General features: G+C 40.9%; 1 protein-coding gene across 3 annotated transcripts in view; it reads left to right on the top strand.

The window, feature by feature from the left end:
* Nucleotides 1-5,811: 5,811 nt before the first annotated feature.
* Nucleotides 5,812-22,919, top strand: part of sox13 (SRY-box transcription factor 13) — a 60,787-nt gene continuing 43,679 nt past the window's right edge. For all 3 annotated transcript variants that reach the window (XM_019879580.1, XM_019879571.1, XM_019879560.1), the window contains exon 1: nt 5,812-6,083. The gene's annotated coding sequence lies outside the window, so the exon portion shown is untranslated. The remainder of the gene's footprint in view (nt 6,084-22,919) is intronic.

The following is a 22,919-nucleotide window of genomic DNA, read 5'->3' as shown; positions in this document are numbered from 1 at the left end:
ACGAAAACAAAATTACGAAGTAGACTGGACATAAACCACACACTTGCGGTGTCATTGTCTCTCCTATTACCCCGAGATGGGACCGTCTGGTTGCAGAAAATCAAGCTCGGTGCTGTGGTGAGTCGTCATTTTCATGCACTTTGAATTTGCGTTGTATCGTATTTTGAAGGCATTAAACATTGCCATCGCGATCGGAGTGTTGCGGCCAGATTAGACGCTCCTTGTGTTTATTATTATATTTCGAAAACGCCACAGTTTTCATGGCGCTCATACCATATTATTTTGTTGTATTATTTCCGCCACACCTTAAATGCCGGTCCCTGAAAATATTGTCTGACATAAACCGGTCCGTGGGGCAAAAAAGGTTGGGGGCCCCTGCTGTAGACCATAACTTTGAAGTATGTGGATTATTTTCTCACTAAACCCTGCTGCATCGAGCTTCTCTGCGGATTCAAAATGGAGGAAACTTTCCTGGATAGCTCCATTGTAGTAGTACCTTAGTACAATTGACATCTGTTCTTTTTTACGTGACATCTTTTGTTTTGTCTGCTATGATGCTGAAAATGTCACTGTTTTTCACTTCTTCTGCAATTTCAGTTCGAACCATGTCTGATAAACAATCCAGAGCCTCATTCTGAATAATTTTACTTGTGTATTTTGCATTATGAATGGATGTCAACCTTTTCTGAACAGCTTTGTCTGTCATGTCCCGTATTCGACAGCAGGTGGCAGGCACTCACTCTGCCACCTGCACACCTGTTGTGCATTTGTTTGTGATTACACCTGCTATATGTAGGCGCTCCGGCTGTCAACTCATTGCCGGAGTATTGCTTGCCGTGCCACTGCTATTGCCCATGCTCGTATTTCGTATCTCGCACTCTATTGCTATTCGCGACCATTTCGTCATCCCAGTGGGATCCTCTTTAACGCGTAGTTATTCGAAGTAAATTGTCTTATCTTTTCCTTGCCGTTTTTTGCAAGCGCTTTCTTTTCCTCACGTTACATTAATTCCTGGTTCTCGTTTTGACCAGCGTTTTGTGTTTTCCTTTTGACGGTGTTTTTTCGTTTGTAATAAATATTATTTGATAGACAAGACCTTGTTCAGTGCCTGCTATTTCGGGGATCCACCTATTCTTGTTCGCTCCGTTGCGTACGAAGCAGCTCTCTCCTTCTGCCTAGTATGCAACGTGACAATTCAACATGCCTCCTTACGATACATGTACGACCCTCAGTGGTTGCCCCCACTGGAGAGTGTCAGCACTTTTCATGCTTGTGGACTTCACAAATAGCAAAATGACAAGGATGCTCGGACATTGACGGACACAATGCTTGACAAACTGGGAATTTTTTTTTTTTTTTGTAGGTAAGGTATTTTTTTCTCTTTTTTCAATGCTTCTGTTTTAATAGCACATGGTGTAATGTCGCAGAAAAAAAATAAGTAGGAATATTTCCTTCACTAACAGAGATAGTATTTCAGTCTCTAATCAGACATAAAAAAACAGTCTCAATTGCTTTTGATTGTATTATGCCATTCAAACTCAATTTTAGCAGTATTATTTGCCCACATTCTGACTAATACAAGATAGATAGATCCTGCCCTGGGATCAAACACATGATCACCGTCGGCACTGATTGAGAGTTGAGCGCACTAGCTAGATGGCAGTGTTTGGCAGTGATGATCCTGCTTTCAACATCAAAAACCTTTTCAGTCAATGTATTTTGATCGGCACACTTGCATACACGGAATCTACATTTCCCCAGATGGTTCTAAACCTCGAATGCATCTCTTGCATTTGAAGTTCTGTTACACGTCAATCCTTCTGGCGTGCAACTGGACCTTTGACACATGAGAGACTCGATCCCACAGTTTTCCATAAGTGGCTCAAAATTACTCCCATCAGAATCACTGTGTCATGCCATTTTGGCATAAAACACAACAATCATATTAGCTATTATGTTCTGGCCAGCCAAGTGTGTTTCGGTCAGAAATGCTTTTGTCTTTCAGTCATATTTGTAACAAGGGGCAGCCCGTGGTCAAGTGGTTATCGCGTCGACTTCACAGTGCAGAGGTGCAGGGTTCGATTCTGGCTCCGGCCTCCCTGTGTGGAGTTTGTATGTTCTCCGAGGGCCTGCGTGGGTTTTCTCTGGGTACTCCTGTTTCCTCCCATATTCCAAAATCATGCATGGCAGGCTGATTGAACACTCTAAATTGTCCCGAGGTGTGAGTGTGAGCTCGGATGGTTGTTCATCTTTGTGTGCCCTGCGATTGGCTGGCAACCGTTTCAGGGTGTCCCCTGCCTACTGCCCGAAGACAGCTGGGACAGGCTCCAGCACCCCCCACAACCCTTGTGAGGATAAAGCGGATCAGAAAATGGATGGATGGATGGATTTGTAACAAGGACCGTATGTTCGTGTTGAAATTGATTTTCAGGTGAAGAGCCAATGCCTCCACCTGGACTATAGTCAAGGTGCTCAATGTGAGATATTTCTGATACAGAGTCCAATCCTATCACTGAGTCTCTGTAGGACACCCTAGCAGCCATGAGACCTTGGATAGCAAGAAGGAAGAGAATGATTTGAGTAACCAACAATCAAGCATTGATCAACATCTTGTTACTGTGTATAAATAAAGCAGACATGTGTACACACACAAAGTTGCTTACCTCTGCATTTTTTTTTACACAATAGTCATGAGTGAGACACAACACACACAGTAAAGTTGCCTAATTTGTTGACACATTACAAAACATATACTGTCACAGTGGCCATGGATGACACACACCTACACACAATACATGTCAGTAATGTGAGCTATAGTTAACTGTAAACTGAGTGATTGTGTTGATGCATGATAATAGCACAGAGAATTCTTTTCCACACAGTGATCATGAATCATGTGGAAACTCAGTTTTAGGTCCAATTCGAATACAATACTCAAAAGTAGGGGTGGGGTAAGACATGGCACTTCTTTTTGTTTGACTAAATATACGGTATATTCTTGATAGTTGCAGGTGACAAGAATTAAGGGTTGCCATCAAATTCAATGAATATTGTTAAATTATAAAAAAAGGTCGCAGAGGTGCAGGGTTCGAATCCGGCTCAGGCTTTCCTGTGCGGAGTTTGCATGTTCTCCCCATGCCTGCGCGGGTTTTCTCTCCGTACTCGGGTTTCCTCCCACATTCCAAAAAACATATGTGGCAGTTTAATGGAACCCTCGAAAGTGTCCCTTGTCTATTGTGAGCGTGGATGGTTGTTCTTCTGTGTGTGCCCTGCGATTGGCTGGCAATCGCTTCAGGGTGTCCCCCGCCTACTACCCGAAGACAGCTGGGAATGGCTCCAGCACACCCCACGACCCTTGTGAGGATAACTGGATCAGAAAATGGATGGATGGATGATATTAAAAAAAAGTTAAAAGTTAAAATTGCATAATGTCAAAAACATACTTTTTGAGAAATACCTGCATTGCTAAATTAACCTCTAAAAGGTCATTTTCAACCACGTGAATTTATCACAACAATTTCTAGCGACGCTGATTATCAAAACATAGCACTGACGCGCAACATGTCTTTGGCAACGACATAATAAAACTGTTTGTGTGCATGCATGTGTGTAAGCGGAATGGTAATTTCAAAAAGGTATATTCAAGAGAGAAGAATGATGACCACATTTTCCCCTAAATTACAGTTTAGTGCATCATGTTGAGCTTCATTATAAACAGAGTGCTGTCAGTGTGTGTTAAGACACTGATATCGCAGTGGTAGTAAGAAGCAGGATTATCCCAACATTTTACAATTCATTTCTACATATTTACAGAAATCGAAAATGTTTTTAGGTTCAAGCCAACAGAAGATCCTCAGTTGTTCACAAACAAGGATGAGTGTCACAACTTTATGATTAAACTGCGCGAGCAAATAGTCCATCAGTTTAAGATTTCATCATCTTTGGTCCATAATATCATCAAAAGCTTGATAACTTGGAGAAATCTCTGCAGATAAGCAGTAAGACAGAAACCAACAGTGAATTCAACACCAGCATCGTTGTGTCAAGAATATTGCCAAGTGGGTTCAGGAACACTTCAGAAAACCATTGTCAGTTTGTCGCGACATCTGCAAATGCATGTTAACACTTTATCAGGCAAAGCGAAAGCCATATATCAAAAACAGAGAAATGCCGCCAGCTTCTCTGGGCAGTAGCTCATCGGAGATGGACTGACACAAAGTGGAAACGTGTGCTGGAGTCAGTTGAGCCTGAATTGTGTCCTCTGGGCCAAAGAGGAAAAGGACCACGCGGATTATATTATGCGCAAGGTTTAAAAGCCAGCATTGATGATGGTATGGGGGTTGGTGGTGCCTGTGGCATGTGTAACTTGCATATTTATGAAGGCATAATTAATGCTGAAAGGTACAGAGAGATTTTGGAGCAACATATGCTGCCATCCAAGCAATGTCTTTGTCAGGGATGTTCCTGCTTATGTCATCAAGATAATACCAAGCTGCATTGCCTGTGTTACAACACAGTGGCTTCGTCGTAAAAGAGTGAGTATGGCTGTCATGCAGTGAAATCCTGGCTCCCAGTGAGGTGCATTCATCCATCCATCAATTTTGTAATCCGCTTATCCTCACACGGCTCGCGGGCATGCCGGAGCCTATCCCAGCTGTCTTCGGGCAGTCGGTGGGGTACATCCTGATCTGGTTGCCAGCCAGTCACAGGGCACACGTAGACGAACAACCATTCATGCATGGGAGAACATGCAAACTCCACACAGGGAAGCCGGAGATGGAATTGAACCCGGTACCTCTGCACTGTGAGGTCGACGCGCTAACCACTGGACCAGCGGGTCGCCGGAAAACAACCATCCATCCATCCATTTTCTGTTCCGCTTTATCCTCACAAGGATCGTGGGGGGTGCTGGAGCTATCCCAGCCGTCTTCGGGCAGTCGGCAGGGGACACCCTGAACCGGTTGCCAGCCAATCGCAGGGCACACAGAGACAAAAAACCATCCGCGCTCACACTCACATCCAGGGACAATTTGGAGTGTTCAATCAGCCTGCCATGCATGTTTTGGGGAATGTGGGAGGAAACCTGAGTACCCGTAGAAAGCCCACAGCCAGTCACAGGGCACACATAGACGAACAACCATTCATGCATGGGAGAACATGCAAACTCCACACAGGAAGGCCGGAGCTGGAATTGAACCTGGTACCTCTGCACTGTGAGGTCGACGCGCTAACCACTGGTTCACCGGCCTGTTGGAAAACGTAATACAGCACTTGATTTTTATTCACACAAAAAATAGTGATTATTTGAATTTCAATAACAACCTAATGAATTTAAATACACGTTAAAAACGTTTTCTTTCGTCCCTGAAAAAGAAAAATGAAACAGCAGAAATTTAAGTGAAGAAGAAAACCCGAAAGGAAAACACAAGAACCAACCTATAGAATATATACGAAATTAGAAAACTGTGTACCTGTATGCAGTATTTCAAATAGAATATATCCATTGGAAACATACTCCATAAAATCTACTGATGCCACTGGTTAAACTCAAATGGAATTGGTGGAATCCTGCAATATTGAAGTGCATTGATTTAAAGGAAGCGATGACAGGTACCAACTCGTCAATAGTTAACGACAGATCGGTCAATGTTGTGTGAAAAAATGAACAGAATCAAATGATGGTTCATATCGACCCCACTTCCATGTTTTACTGTAACCTCGCTCCTCCCCCACTCCGGTTGTCCCAGCAACCTCAACCTGGAGTCAGACTCTCGCCCTTTAAGTGGGAGGTGAGCTTTGGGCCGCCGTGGACTGGGTGCGAAGCCAGGTTGGCTGCGGATGAGAGGAGGACGGAGCCGTATTTTCCGCCAACATTCACGTATGTACGCGGCTTCGGTGTGACACTGTTGAGCTCAGCACCGACTGTCAATATCCTCGTCAGAAGAAGAACCGGACTGAACAACTTGCGATTTGAACCAAGTCGGGTTTACAAGCTTGACACCGAGCACATAAAGAGGAAGACGAGGTCGGCGGAAGTTTGGCTTGGTTTTCTTCAGGAGTTTAGAAAGCACCGGGACTGCCTGGTGAGTGTCACGTTGATCACTATTTCACCATTTTCTCTCTCTCTCACTCTCTCTCTTTCTCTTGTTAACCTTATTTAAAAGGTGAGCTAAGATTGCTCCTTGAACTGTATAATTCCATGTTAGGGCAATTGTGTTTTGATGGGATTCGTGAAGTTTTAACACAATTGTGTCAATATGTGATGCGATTATTCGGGATATTGTTTCAACGTGTGGATATTAGTATGTAACTTTCTTGTCACGTCTCTACTTGGGCTTCTGAAACTGGCAGGAATCCGAGGCTGGCAAAATGTATCCACCAAGAGTTTGGGATGATGATGATGATGATGATGGTGATGATGATGTTGTTTTAACAGAAGCAAATGAGTGAATTCCACTCAAATGAAGTGACATGACTTCTGCTTTGTTTCCTTTCGTTTTTTGTTGAATTTAAGGGTAAGCTCACTGTGTTTTTATAGCTTTGTATTTAATTCAACTTCATATAATCCTTGAATATCAGAAGTTCCTGGCTCATGGGCTCAGCTTGTGAATGTCAAACCCACTAAACAGGTGAGACGTGATAGGTACATGAGGTTAACCAGTTTTAAATTGATGTGTTATTAGTCTTCCGGTTTTTCAAAAAGGGCAATACTGGTATTTGTGAAAATGCCAAATATCAAGTATCAAGTACAACTTTATTGTCAAATGTGCGATGATTGGCTCCAATAATTGTCCCGGATGATTATTGGTCCATTTCTTGACGCATTTATTTAATTTGTTAAATTTGTTAATACGTGTATTTCTTAATATGAACACTAAAACAGCAACAGCTTAAAGCTCCACAATTTCTCCGCCTGTACCTGATAGTGCATGTTAAGAACACCGAGGTCGTTTTGCTTTTCCATCCACGAATTTGCCTCATCATGAAAGCCTTGTATTGTGTGATGTGGTTCAGCCTGAGGTGTTTAGTAAGGTTTGTTGTGTCACCGCAATTTAATTGTTTATCCACAAACATCACAAAATGTATCTAAAATAGCTCCATTTATGAAATAGGTCTGCCACTCCGTCTATGTTTATGTCTGAGACCGAGTGACTGACTTACTGAGCAGTGTAACATCCGTGGGTACAACTTATGCAATCTTCTCAATTTATGAAGAACAGTTCTGAACATGAACGGTTCGATAGAAGGTCAACAAAATCTAATTTCCCTGCTACTCTGCAGACTCCTCAGCATGTCTAGTTGAGTAAGATGATTTCTTGAGTATCGCAACTTTCTCTGTGCATTCACGACATGATTTTGGTGACCCCGCGCTCAACAAAAAGCATTCCTTCTCCTGTTTTGTCTTGAAATCGGCTGTTCTCATCGCAAACCTGAATCTTCACGGCATGTTTCGAACAAGACATGACTAGGGCTGAGTGACGGGATACCTTTTCCATCCACTTGGTGCCACTTCAGAATTACATGTTCGATGAAAGTTGTCAAGAGTCTGAGCTCTGGTAGCCCATCCGTTATTAAAACAAATCAACAAAAAACGCCCAGGGAAATTACACGGCAAAAAATGTGGGGGCTGCGCCAACATTAAATTCTGATGTCAAGTAGGGGGCAGCAAAATATCATCCTGTGGGCTGCAAATGGCCTCCGGGCTGCATGTTTAAGACCACTGATTTAGACAATCCATCCGTTGTTGAGTTACCTTTCACGATGTTCCTGTTAACGATATTCATTACGTTGCATTAAAAGTATTAAAATCATCGATACAGTGATTTGAAAATCTGTTGTAGAGCATGAAGCTCTAGTATCAGAGGAATTATCTATATTAATAATTCAGCGCATCACTGGTGATTGCGTTCTGATTTCTTTAGTTCTCCATGAAGGAAGAGACATTTTATTTGTGCTTTAACTAGAAGGGGGCATTTATAGCCATTAGCTTCAATTTAGGAAAACTAACATTGGCCAAAAATGTTTTACTACATTTTAAAATCAGAGCTGTCGGTCAACTTTTCTAGATTATTTATTTATTTATTTATTTATTTATTTATTTTTGCTGATTCACAACCTGCACCTCAGATTTTCAAAATAATAGCAAGAATCATGATAATAATGCTAAAAATAATAATTTGTGATATGGTAATATATTTAGTAATGTTAGTAATTAAGGCAGCAATCTTTTTTGCGTCACGGACCAGTTGGGACAAGTACATGCGGTTTGTGGACCGGGAACCATATTTTTCATTGCTTTTAAATTGCCAGTTTTAAAGCAATGGTCGTGACAACAAAGATAATTAATATATTAATAGAACATATTTTAAACATGCATTTTTTCATTCATTTCAAATTTTTTATTCAACAGTATAACGAATATAGAATATGTAAAACTAATAACTAATAAATGGACCAATCAGGAATAACAGATATGCCTTTTCATGTAAACATAATAATTTTAAACATACGGCATTGGCATCGTTGCTCCTTGCAAATTTGACTGATGAAAAGATAACACGATTGATTGCTGCTTTCATCCGGCGGCTGCTGCCCAGTTATTAGCAACTAAACTGCTCAGGGTTACATGGGCAGGCTGTGCAACCTCTACTTGCATTTTCACGCTTTCCACTTTGATCACTTGGGAGCTAGTTGTTCAAATGATCCAACAGGTTTCTTGTATTGCTTTGTTTTTGACGACATAACACGCACAACAGCTTCCTCCTCCACATCGTTCTGGAGAAACCGCTCAATCTTGGATCTGTGGACATCGAGCTGATGTGCCTTGCTAAAAAGTTCCAGTTTTGTCTCGTCTGTCCAGAGGACATTCTCCCAGAAGCTTTGCGATTTGTTCACTTGCTGTTTGGCAATTTTGTCTGATTTATTTTCAACAGTGGTGTCCTTCATTTGTCGTCTCCCATTAAGTCCACTTAGCCTGAAACAGTGACGGATGTTGCAATCTAACACTGACCTTGAAGTTCACTTTTTAATTTCTTTGCAGCTTCAGTCATCATTCGCATCATTCGCCTCTTCAATTTGTCATCACTTTTCCTTCCTTTGCCCCATCCTGGGAGGTTGGCTACAGTCCTGCAAATCTCAAATTATTGAAGAATATGTGCAGGCTTTTTTTACGAGTTATTATTGCTACGATGGTTATTTTTTTCCTTTCCTGTACAGTGAACCCTTTTTTTTTTTTTTTATCACGGGGGTTACGTTCCAAAAAGAACTCATGATTGGCCAGTTCCATGAAGTGGTCAGCTTTATTTTTTTTTAACAGTTATTATACAATACAGTACTGTACTATGCAATTTAAAAAAATCAAAATCCTTTCTTGCAAATAACTATGATAGTTTTAGAAATACTGTAAAATAATAATTTTAATAGTCAATGCGAGGTTAGACACGTTGTGACTTTGCCTCTTTGTCCTGACTTCGCTTTTCTACTGAAGGCTGTGGTGCGGGTGTCGTTTTCTGAAGAACATAGTTATGGGTAATTGTTGAGGTATATCTTTATTTTTTTAATCATTCTCAGTCAGTTTGTTTCATCTGGAATTCACCAATGGCACTGGCAAAGAATGGGAATCTGGATCTCCAGGAGAAACATTTTAAAATGATACACGTATGGACGATAGTTTTTGCACTTGTAGAAATGCATTGCCTGGCCTGTGAATTTATTTGTGCTGTTGAATGTCATGCGCTGTGAAACAATCATTATATAATTCACCGCTCTGTGTCTTCATTTCCTCTCTCAGGTCAGTGTAATTGTAGTATTTATGTATTGAACAAATTGTCTGAGAGCAGAGGAGAGTGTGGCAGGAGATGATAGTAAAGTAAACAGAAGCAGAAGCTCATATTGGGTAATACACAAACCCAACGCACACACATGCATGCACACACACACCGCTTTACCATTAACAAGTAGCTAGACTCAGACGGTCTTAATGTGATCAAAGCAACCTTATTATTGAGCTCTCACATCAAAATGTACCGTGGACCCTGGTGGTTCATCAGATTTTTTTTTCTCAGTAATTTTTTTTTCAGCAATTTTTTCATAGTTGTGTTTTTTGAGTGGTGGGGGGCAACCAATCTCAATTTTGGTTGAAATTGCATATTAGAGGTTTTTGCAATGTGTTTTTTTTCTTCCCCCAATGCATTTCACTGGCCGTCAATAATACGCAGTTTTTTTGCTGTTTGCGGGCCAAAGTGGGACCCAGTACCCGTGACTACCCAAAGTCCACTGTATTTTATCTTAAGATCTATGACAACTGTTGTTATAACATCCATCCATCCATTTTCTAATACGCTTATCCTCACAAGGGTCGCGGGGCACGCTGGAGCCTTTCCTAGCCGTCATTAAGCAGTCGGCGGGGGACACCCTGAACTAGTAGCCAGTCAATTGCAGGGCACACATAGACGAACAACCATTCGCACAAAGAGTCACACTTAGGGACAATTTAGAGTGTCCCATTAACCTGCCAATTATGTTTTTGGAAAGTGGGACTGAAACTAGAATACCCGGAGAAAACCCACACAGGCACGGGGGGAGAACATGCAACCTCCACACAGGAAGGCCGGAGCCCGAATCGCACCCTACACCTCTAAACCGCGAGGTCGACGTGCTAACCAGTTGGCCGACGTGCTAACCAGTTGACCACCGTGTCACCGTTTTAATAACATGAGATATTTAAATACAATAAATAGATATATGTTTAAAACTTGAGCCCAGAGCCCTGTTCGTGCTTGCTAAAATGGATCTCCATTCCAATCCCACGCCCTCTTCCATTTCAAAGCCAAACTGATAAGTGGGAAGACAGTTTGTTGATGGACAACAGCACAACAGTTGTCATTGCGTGTGTGTGTGTGTGTGTGTGTGTGTGTGTGTGTGTGTGTGTGTGTGTGTTTTGTAGCCGACTTTATCCGAAGCTTGGGAGTTCCTATCCTTTTTTATTCTTGTCAGTCTCATTTTGACACTTGTTTGCTCTTTACGACCAGCTTCACACTCCCTGTTGCTGCTAACGCTTCCTTTCTTTCTTTCTTTCTTTCTTTCTTACTCTCAATGTAAATACTTTGCTTTCTGTCTCCCTTTGTTTTTTGTCTCTCTTTCTCTCTTCTATCAATGCAAATGCTGTCTATCGATACAACGTCATCTTTTCGATCAGTGTTGCAAACACACAACTACACTAAACACACATGGGCCCTCAACCCAAGTTATGCACAAAACTAAAGGAGAGCTAGGCATTTCACCTTTGAACTCTACCCCCAGAACTTCCCCCATTCTTTCTTTTGAAGTTTTGTCAACTCAGGTGAATGGGTTCATACTGGTTGAAAGGTAACTGACGAATCGCGTCTGAATCACCCATACACGCTCATCGGTTGTTTCAGTGAAAATATGGATAACCGTATGGTGTTTTATTCATGTTTGGAAGCTTTTCTCAACATTTGATCTCATCTTGTATCACCAGTTTAAAAACGTAATTGTTTTTAAACAGTCTGAAAAAAAAAAATCAGCAAGCCCAGTTGCCTTCAATACAAACTTTTTATCCATGATGCGGGTGACCGAGAATGTACAGAAAAACAAACAACAACATTTTTAGGAAGGACATTGGTATTTTTATTAAGTTGATATTGCAACTTAACATTGACTTTGGAAATAATGCTTTCAGGCGATCAATATCCACACCCTTCATGAAATCATTTACAACTGTGTTAAGAATCCTCAAATGTAATATTAATATGAAAAAAATTGATATTGTGACCATGGGAAAATATCATACATAGGACTGTAACTTACTCATTAATGCTCTTTACTGGCGTACAATAATATCCGTTTTTTTTTTTTTTTGTTGTTGTTATATTTCATTGTGTTGTATTCGACATTATATATGTTCTTTTCCAAAACTTTGTGCCTGCCTACGGGCAAACATGCTAGTTTGGTATTACGTTAGTGTGCTGTAGTGTGTGTATGTAGTCGTGTTGTTGTGTGGTGTACCATTTGTGATCGACTGAACACCTCCATGAGGGCAGTCAAGCAGACAAAGGTCCCCCACCCCCCACCCCCACCCCACCCCATCTCTCATCCTGACCTCCTATATCCTTTGGACATTGTTCTCTGAATCCTATTGAACCAAGAGCCCACAGTGAACACCACAATAGAGTATAATTGTGTGTGTGTGCGTGTGTGCATGCGTGTGTGTATGTGTCTCCTTCAGTTCTTAAGCATAGTGTGAGGCCTAGCCAATCAAACAGAACAATGCCTTGTTCGTGGAAGCCTTGTGATCTCTTTAAATAAACCCCTCTGACTGCATTGTCTCATTGAAAGACTCACAAGAAAGTTGAAGGTTAAAAACTCATGTGGTTGACTGAGTGAACAGAACAGTGACTTATGACGGCTTTATCCACATCACATTTCTGCATGATGGTATAGTGCCACGCAGTCGCACCATGAATCACTCACACAAGAAACAGCAACCGGTTATTTTAGTGCCACACATTTTAAAAAAAATGGTGAGCAGTAAAGATTTTCTCAAAAAAACAACCTGAACAGTCACATATAAATACCACATGATATTTTTGAGCACGGCATGAGCTTGATGCTTTAATTCATATTGTATGTTTTTATAAAAAGGATGATTTATTTATTTAAAAAAATTTTTTTTTACATGTTCATTCGCCAACACACACTCAAACAGACAACTACATTAGGAGCTCTGCACAGCCATTATGAAACGAAGATAATACCAAAAGCATAGTAAACGACTGACTAAACGAAGGAAGGAGAGAAGCAAGACTTCTAAGGGTATTTAACCCCTTGTGGATGTGAGCCCACAAGATGTGCATGCATAGGCGGAGAAAAAAAAATTAGTGTGTTTCCGGTAACGCGACCGACTGAGAATTTCTACGTCGAAAATGCCGACCGTAAAGTTGTTTTTTTTTTTTCAAACAACCCTCTACATTTTTGTGTAGAGGGTTTACAAACTCTCGCGATATTCACGTTGAGCGCGTGCGTCGTTTGCCCTGTCGTCTGTCAACAACATTGAATCATGGCGGCGGCCGCAATCTCCGACGACAGTTTAAACCGCGTTTTCTGTGTTACAGTCGCATGCTCGCACCGTAATGTTAAGAAAATAGCATCCATTGATGTATCAAAAAAAGTCAGGGAACTATTTGATGAACACCACGGGCCGAGTATAAACCACGTGAAAATAGCACAGTGTCAATGTGCCAACGGTGAATTCTGTGACCTGACGTAAGATCGATTCGATTTAGATGTATAGAAAAAACACAAGAAACAGTGGCAAAAACAGAAAGTGCAGACGTATTCGATGTAATGATGAAAGCAGCACGTTCAGAAAAGGAGAAAAACAAAGAATTTCAGAAGAAAACTCCAAGGTAGGTGGGTCTACAACGTGTAACTAGACAGGTTTTGAGTTCTGAAACAGTCAGAATGAATGTTTTATGGTTATTTTGTTTAAATTTTTGATGAAAAAAAAAGATTAAAAAAAAAACTGTCCTGCCTACTGACCCTATGCTTAAATGTCATGTTACCTGAAACACACTATCTTTTTTGTTTGGCCTTATTTGTTGAATCAATCGTCTTCATAACTTTTGTCGTTCATTTGTTGTTCATTATGCCATTTGTCTTGATACATTTCATGTCCATGTTCGTGAAAAGTTCTCATGGCTTAGTTGGTTGTGAAGGCTCTATATAAATTAAGTGTATTGTATTGTATTGTATTCATTTAGCGTAGCACCATCTAGTGGATGCATAGCACAACCGCAGCCATGATTGTATTTTCTATTACATGTCCCTTATAATGCAGTGCCCCCTATGTATGAAAACAGTTTTAAAGTAGGCCATTCATTGAACGTGCGCGTTATAATCCGAAGTGCCTTATAGTGCAGAAAATACGGCATCTTGCCAAGAGACAGTCCCTCTTCTTCTCGAAGACACCACTTATTGTTGGAGGCCCTGGTGAGTAAGGTCTCCCATCTAGTGGTGAACCCAGTTATTTCAACTGCTTAGATCTCAAGTAGGGCTAGCACATTTTTATTTAAAAAAAATTATTCGAGGGCCCATGGCCCTCTAGTTGCCGATTCCTGCTGTGTTAAGATGCACTCATTCACTTTCTTTGTCACCGGTGCTGTTGAATGTGAAGGAACACACTGTTTGAATCGCAACGTTTGAAGAAAAAAACTCCTCTTGAAAGGTCTTTTGATTGCTGTTGCTTTGTATTAACATTTTATTCTTCACAAGAGGTGTCGTTGATACTTTTCATTTGTTACTGTGCAGAAACAAGTCTGGAGGGTTAGCAAACATGACTAAACTGCTACAAGCAACAATGCACATACACTCCATCCTCTCAGCATGACAAGGCATTCTCAAGATTCTTCTTTCGAAAGGACATTTAACAATCCTCTTTTATGTTTGGTAGGTTTCTATGACTCACTGCTCACAAGGTTAAATATTTTTCTACTGCTCTCCCTCTTGTTTGTTTCAATCGACAATGCGCTGTGAAAGCATTTCATTTGTATTGTGTGTGTTGTGTGTGTGTGCACGCGAGCATGTTGAAGAATCAGATTTTTCCCAGCAAAATCGTCTCCTTATGTTTAGTTAACATACCTTACATTTGGCTCCATTAGAAAAGCAGCAACTCATTTTGGTCATTGCATAAATGCTTTGAATGTTCATATGAGCGTGAAGGTGTGCTTTCTCAAAATACAAGCTCCTACAGGACTTAAGGTGTGTTTCGTGAAACGATGTTGAAAAGAAAACCTTTTTGTTTGGAAGCATCTGGTGGTTACTTTTGTTTATGGATGGATCTTAACTGCTTTCTCTTTTGACACTGCTCACCACTTTTATTTTGTATGTTTTAGACATGTCTGTGCAGGCTCCTGTGCTTTAAACACTCAGATGCCACAGCATTAAGTACACCTGCATCCCTTTAATGAGCAATAACCAAGTACAAAGAGTATTTATTTTTTCTTGTATTTTACTGAGTATTTATTTATCGGGCTGCGATTGGCTGGCAACAATGTTCAGGGTGTCCCCCGTCCCCCACCTACTGCCTGAAGACAGCTGGAGAAGGCTCCAGCCCCCACCCCCCGCCCCCGCGACCCTTGTGAGGATAAGCAGATTGGAAAGTGGATGGATTTATTTATCGGATTACAGTGGTACCTCTACTTACGAACATATCTTCATCCGAAATTTTCAAGTTCCCAAACGTCTCAACAGGAAAATATTGCCTCTTGTTTCGAAAGAAATTTCGTAAAAATACAATATGGCCGGCTAGTCGCAGCTCCGAGTTTCCTGAACGCAACATACTTATAGCTGCTTTGCTATTGGTTATTACAGAGCACCATCCTGGCATCCCATTGGCTAAGAGGGACTTCTACCATATGTGTCTGTGCGTGTAGATGAACAAATAGAGAGATATGTGTCTATGCAGCATCCTCGTCATTTACCTCGCGCCATGAGACGTTCCAATAGTTTTACATAAGTGTGAATCACCCAGAAAAAGTGTTCACCTGTCGGGCGATCGCTCACTATGTTGATGTTTGCCTTGGACAATTTCTAAGGATCGTTCAGAGCTGACAAAAACAAACGTCCTTGGATCAGTTCTTTACAAAACGCCAGGCAAAAAACACTTCTGAGAGAGAACATGAACATAAGAGGACAAAAAATGACGAGGACGCAGTTAAAAGTTTTATTCTTTATTCTTTGTTTTTTTTACATTATGCACAACTCTCGTTTATTGGGTTGGGGGCGGGGGGCTTGGAACGAATTAGGGCATTTACATCAAACGCATCTCTACTTACAAAATGTTCAAGTTCAGAAATTTCCTCCAGAACCAATTAATTTTGTAAGTAGAGGTACCACTGTACTTTTTATTTTTACCTTTCACATTTTCAAAACAGAGTTGTTACTTTGGGATGTCCTGATCAAATCGCGATATCTGGAATCGGGGCAGATCACATGATCGAGATTAGGCCAAAACGACTGATTTTCTTCATTTTATGATAATTTAAACGTACAAAATGACCAAATAATCACGAACTATAAAGATCTTGTCAAATGGAACAGTAATAGCATCGGGGTACAGTCCGAGTAACTGTAAAAGCCACGCACCAAGGCACATCTACCTGTACACAGTGCAGCATGGCCTAAATTAGTTTTGGAGGAAGAACATGACTTTTATGCTTCTGTAGAACAAGGAGACACAAGCGATTTGAAAATACTCAGGGTAAACTCAAAGATACATCTGAAATATCTTATGTCTGCCAAGTCCGATATAAAGCCACAAAGAGGTGAATGTTCAACAGACAGGTAAGCAATAGTGATGCACCCAAACGCTTTACCTTGAAGTAGAAGTTCAAAGAGTGGAAATTATTTGGTGACAAGCAAGCTTGTTCCCCATTGGTTGCATCTAACAAGGTCATAAATCAACAGCGTTGTTTGTAGATCAGAAAAGTCATGCACGTGTCCTCTCACTATGTAACTGCGTGGACTCTGCATTTTACTCTGCACACACCTGATAAATAACTGTGTCAATGTATTGTTTCCCGTTAGACAAATCAAATGCACTCAAAAAGAGGAATCTCTCATTCTCTGGTATACTTTGTTGTCTATATGGGCCATTCCATCAAATTGGTGCCATTTGCGCACCTTGGAAATAAAATGTATGAATACACTATCCAATTACGTACATGAAAACATTTTTTTTCACATTGCGTCCTGCACATTGATTTGTATGGTGCTTGTAGTTAACATTCTATGAGTGTCAATGTCATGGCTGTGGTTTCAGTATTCGCTAATTTTATGATTATAAATGTGTGGAGAGTTTCACTACAAAAAAACAAAACAAAACAAAAAACTACTGAGATAGACCACTACTCATTTTAAGTTTTTCAATTGGTGTGTTGTAAAAAAAAAAAAAAAAAAGATTCAACTTTAAATTTGTTTCACAGATTTGGTGAAATGGCCCATATAATATCATTCATTAATTCATTTTCCGATCCGCTTTATCCTAACAAGGGTCGCGGGGGGTGCTGGAGCCCAGCCCAGCAGTCTTCGGGCAGTAGGCGGGGGACACCCTGAACTGGTTGCCAGCAAATCACAGCATGTAATATCAATGTAAAAATATATAATAGCCTAAAATTATAGGGATGTCCCCAACACACTTTTTTGACACCCAAAGTCAAGTCTTTGGTTTTAAATATCTCCCGATCACCCTCCTGAAAAACTGTAGTGGTCAACCTTTTGGGTTTTTTTTTTTTTTTTTTTTTTTTTTTTTTTTTTTTGTGACTCCTTGATTCACACATCAGTCAGACTACATCAGTGAGTAAGGAGGCAAGAATTGTAATATTTTTTCCTAGCGTGCTTTGTAACGTTCTGTTGTAACCTAGTTAGTATCTGAAAACAGTGACGAGTTGCCACCAAAATTCAAATGCGGATTTCTACTCTTGCCCACTTCATTTTGTGAAATGTAAAAGTGATCGGCACGATATTTTGGGATTTTGTTGGCATGAAATGTCATCTCCTATGAGGAAAAAAAACACCATCACTTCCATAATTCATAATATCAAAAGTATTGTGCTGATCATTATTTGCAGGTTCAAATGGATAAGAGTCGGAATGCGCATATGAATTTTCATGGCGATTTTTCAGAGTTTTCAGACATTACTGACGCAAAAGTTTTGTTAGATTCCATAGGTAGGCAGGCTGGCAGCTAACTCACGTGGCTAACATCACTGCAGCTGTCAAGGCAGCAATTAGTGTTCGGCAGGCTAATCAGATGAGGTTAGCAAGATGAAATCCGCTTCTTACCAGCCAGAAATGGGGCAGCCGAGGAGCTTCGCATTCGCCACGAGTCAGGCAACCAAGCAGCTCACGTTGTTGTCACCCTTTTACCAGACCTCTTTGTCACGGTCACCCGCCGATCATGCAGCTGCAGTCGGGCAAATGCTAATTCTGTCTGGCCAGAGATGAAGCTTGGCGTCATGCAAGTGGCCTGTTCAAATGTGCCATTTTCTGATATGCAGCAGTGCAACAAGCCCCAGATGTCGGCTTGGTGAAATTTCCAAGTTGGAAAAATCCAGCATGTGCGGATAGTGCGATGCAGAAGATAGATGGACGGATGGGTGAACAATGAAAATTTTGGAGCACCAGACTTCCAGCGATGAGGCAGCCGAGTGTGGCCCTTTAAATGGCCTCATTTTCAGGTAGGTGGTGGAGGGTGTACTTTAACTTTTAGCAAAGTCATTCAATGTTAGTAATTATAATTCAATCCAAGTACAGAATGTCAGTACGTTTCCTATCTCTGCTAATGAGATCAAGTAAAAGAGCCGGATCCTTTCGAAGGATAATAATACTCCATTTTCATGCAAGCCATTAGGTATTGAGCTTCAGGGTCAGGAGAAAAAAGCCTCACTATTATATTAGGTGTGCCTTTTGAATTATTTTATAATTATATTCTTTTAAATGCCGCTCAATGAAACAATAATCACGTGTGTGTATGCTTGGCAATGTAAATTGTGGTGTTGCACCATGGTCTATGTTGATGATGGCTTTTAAATGAGTCCCTCTGTTGGTGCTCTTCTCTGCTCACTTATAGTTCAAGCAGTTCCTCTGCGAGCAGATCCAGGTTTCTCTCCATTTCTGATGCATATATTTTTCTTCTTAATCGAATTTAATTGAAGGCCTTTGTCAACCTGTCCCTTCTAAAAACTTTTTCAAATAATGCACACAGATGAACTGCCATGAGCAATTGCTTCTTCATGACAATGAAGTCAAATTTTAATTGTATTAAAAACTGCGTTATTAAAGATAACTAATTTAGTGCGTACGTGTGTGTGTGTGTGTGTGTGCGCGCGCGCACACTATGTCTGTGTGCAGTGCATGTGTGCAAAGTAGAGAGTGTGTGATTAAGGTGGTCAGCAAGCAACTTCAGACATGATTTCTGTCTTATTGAAGCTGGTTAAGGCCCATGGAACAAAGTTGTTTGTGGCATACGTCGTTATATAAACTCGCGCACAAAGACTAATGGCCTCCTGTAGTTTCTCACCGTGGAGATGAACAGGCCCCCAGTAGAATCACCTGTTGTGCTCAAAGGCGTTTCTATAGTAACACCTCAGAGCCCTGGCCCCTTGCCCTGTAAGACCCTCAACAAACACAGACCCCCACCACTCTTATTTGGAGTGCCATAAAACACACACGCACACACACACACACACACACACACACACACACACACACACACACGCACAGGGGTGCTCTTCAGAAGAACCAGTGAATGTAGTGAGGATATAAAGTGTGCCAGGCTAAAGGAGGGAGCACATTGTGAGAGTCAGGCTTCCTTTGTCTGTACTACCCTCAAGGAGCAGAGCATGGAAAGGGTGGAGGGTGAGTGCGCTTTGTGAAGTAAGAAAAAAAAAATAGTGGCCTTCATACACATCCTTTGTTCCCTTTCTCTTGTTCTGTCTCTTTATTGGGAGTCTGTTGTGTCTTCTCCCCTCTTCCTCCTCAACCAGCTTCTATAAATGCCACTGTAGCTTCTCGCTAGCCATTACAATAGATGACCTGTTTCATAGGAGGAGAGAGAGAGAGAGAGAGAGAGAGAGAGAGAGAGAGAGAGAGGGAGGGGGGGGAGTGAGGGGGGAGAGAAATGAGTCGCAGGCATTGAGAGTAAGATGGCTGCTTTTTAACTTGTGCCTCTAGAAAGAAGACTAAGGGAGCGATGATTATGTGCTGATGAAGGGCCGAGAGCTACCAGCCTATTTATGTGCAGGATCTGCTTTAGGAAATGTATTGACATGTCTATTTTATTGGCTAGTGGTCAGTTTTTTAAGGATTTTTTTTTTTTTTTTCATTTTGGCATTTCATTCGGGTCAAGATCCGCGCTAGTTCTAAGTCATCTGTTTGGCGAAAGGCGACCCGGCCAAGGGCAAACGCCGCCAGTTGACTTGTTTTTTGAGTGAGTCACTGTAGTTGTGGCATTTCACAAACCGTTGCCACTGATGACAATAACACAACGTACTGAAATCAAGTTCACTCTCTAAAGATGAAAAAAGAATAATAATCATAATTACCATGACATTGTATTATACGGCACCTGTTGCCAGCATTTTGCTCAGTCTCCAGCAAGCAAGGAAGATGGTGATAGCTATCAGATTACTTTTCCAAGGAAGTTTAAAAGACAAAAATGACTGCACAAACAGTTGCTGTTCCTATTGATTGCTTTTTAACCAACCAGGTTACTGAAATGTGCTGTTTTCAGCCAGCAAAATTAGAATTTAAAAAGTAAAAGTCCATCCATCCATCCATTTTCTGTTCTGCTTTATCCTCACAAGGGTCGCGGGGGGTGCTGGAGCCTATCCCAGCCGTCCCACGGGTAAGGGATCATCCCTTTCTCTGTGACTATTTTTACAAGCAGTCAATAACACCTTCAAAACCCGAATAGGTCGCAACTGGACCCAGAGAGGCCGTGTAAAAAAACCTGAATATGCTCATTCGGGTTTTGAAAAACCTGAATGAAACCCTTGGGTTATCACTTTTCTCACCTGAATATTTGGTCATATAAATGCAATCGGACTCAATTTAAAGGGACTTTAGTTTGTGTTTTGTGCATGCTCAATCCACAAGGTCTCTTGGTCTTTTGAAGACAGGAAGTACTTGGATGCACGGCGATGTAGCTTACTCGCTGTAGCGAAGCAGTGGAGCCACCAGAGGTCTTCTTGTGTCGCCATTCGCTATGCGAGCCTAACTTGAATACCTTATTTTCCAGTTTATAAATCGCTCCAGAGTATAAATCGTACCAGCCATAAAATGCATACTAAAGAAGAAAAAAAAAACATATAAGTCACACTGGAGTATAAGTCGCATTGTGGGGGAAAATGTATTTGATAAAATCCAACACCAAGAACAGACATGTTCTTGAAATGCAATTTAAAATAAAAATAAAATAGAGAACAGCAGGCTCAATAAATGTACGAGATGCTAACGTTACATGACGCATAAACAACAAATTGAGAATGTGCCTGGTATGTTCACATCACATATTAGGAGTTAATCAGATAACTAGAACATGCTAACAAGTTTACCAAACCATCAGTGTCACACCAAATCATTAAATCAAATGAATTTTCATCCTGTGTCACTTTTAAACAACTGCGCCAACACTGGAGGTAGAAGGTGCAGTGTCTTCTCTTCTACGTTGCTTATGTCAGACTCATCGTCGACTTATCAACACAGGCCTAGAGCATCCTCTTCCGGTTTAATGTGAATATAACGTGAAATCATACAGTAATGTGTTCATAATTTGACACATAAGTCACACCAGAGTATAAATCACACCCCAAACTATGAACAAAACTGCGATTTATAATCCCGAAAATACGGTACGTTGATTTCTTTTCAGCGTTTTCACATTATTTTCTTTCCCTATGGCAAAACTGACACAGTGTGGATATAGGCACACACTAATGTGTGTACACAAGGCCGTGCGTCTGCCATACAACTCTCCGGAAATCCACAAGCAGAGGTAAACAGCCATGGTGAAATGCAGACGCAGCATAGAAATTATACTTTTGGAGCGAGAAGAAGATGGACTGCTTTATTCCTGTGGTTAGTGACAATGTGTTTTATTGACGGTAGATGTCGGAAGCGGAAATGACTCCTTTTTGGCTTTCGATGATTTATAGATCAGATAAGCGTGACAGTCGCATCGAATACATGTCCGATTTATTTCCATCTACGAAAGGGGCCTGGATTTGTACTGTTCATATTGCTTAAGTAAAAAAGCAGATACCTAAGAAATTTAAAATGAAAATTGAGGGTACAGACGCTCCCCAGCTAACGAACGAGATACGTTCCGAAGGATCGTTCGTCAGCTGAATTCGTTCGTAAGTTGCTTCAGTGCTATATTTTGTATGGAATGTATGTTTAAGGCTTATATAAGTATGTTTAAGGTTTATATAAGTATAATAAAATGAAGTTTAACGTACTTTTGGAAGATGTACTTGAAGGCTTAAGGAGATGATGGAGGGGGAGGAGAAGGAAGAGGAGGATTTTATATCATGGGGCCGAGAGGGTCTTCGTCGCCGCTGGAATGGGCTTCAAGAGTTACTTCCTCCTCCGTAACATCAATGAAGGAAGAAGTTGAGGGTCCAGGAGAAGAAGATGAGGGTTGACGAGTATCTTCCTTGGAGGGTGTAGTAGAAACTGGCCGAAAGAAGCGATCTAACGACGATTGCACAGTTTTCTTCTTTTTCTCATCATAAATGATGCAGTAGCACTGTATGGCATCATTCATTTGATTTGCAACCTTTGTGCAACGTTCAATATTTGGGTCTTGCTGCTCGAAGAGTGCGGTGGCTTTATCTATGAGTAAACCCCTCGGCCAAGAGTTCCGTCTCGAACTTCTTCATGGGGACAGGCGTTTCCTCCTCCTCCTCCTCTCACAGCGCCTCACGTCGGTATTAGCGGTGGAAAGAAGTACTACAGTACTCGGAAAAAGGCGCGCAATACAAAATCTAACTTACAGCATCTCTGTCCGAGAACATTTTTCGACATACCTGTACCCGCAAAAATGTTCGTATGTACCGTTGTTCGGAGCACGAATGTTCGTAAATCGGGGAGCATCTGTATTTGCAAAAAGCAATTCATCAGTTTGAACAATGAATATCTTGTCTTTCTCGTATATTCAACTGAATATAGGTTGAAAATGATTTGCAAATCATTTTTAACTTCAATTTTTTTACGCATCCCAACTTCATTAGAATTTGGCTTAGTACATTTCAAATTATATTACATGCTGATGAATTCCATATTTCTCTCAACTATGTACCGTACATATATATATATATATATATATATATATATATATA

Source organism: Hippocampus comes, unplaced genomic scaffold, assembly GCF_001891065.2.
Source record: "Hippocampus comes isolate QL1 unplaced genomic scaffold, H_comes_QL1_v1.1 scaffold205, whole genome shotgun sequence".
Lineage (NCBI taxonomy): Eukaryota > Metazoa > Chordata > Actinopteri > Syngnathiformes > Syngnathidae > Hippocampus > Hippocampus comes.
Note: the sequence above shows the minus strand (reverse complement) of the source record. Positions and strands in the feature narration are given on the sequence as shown.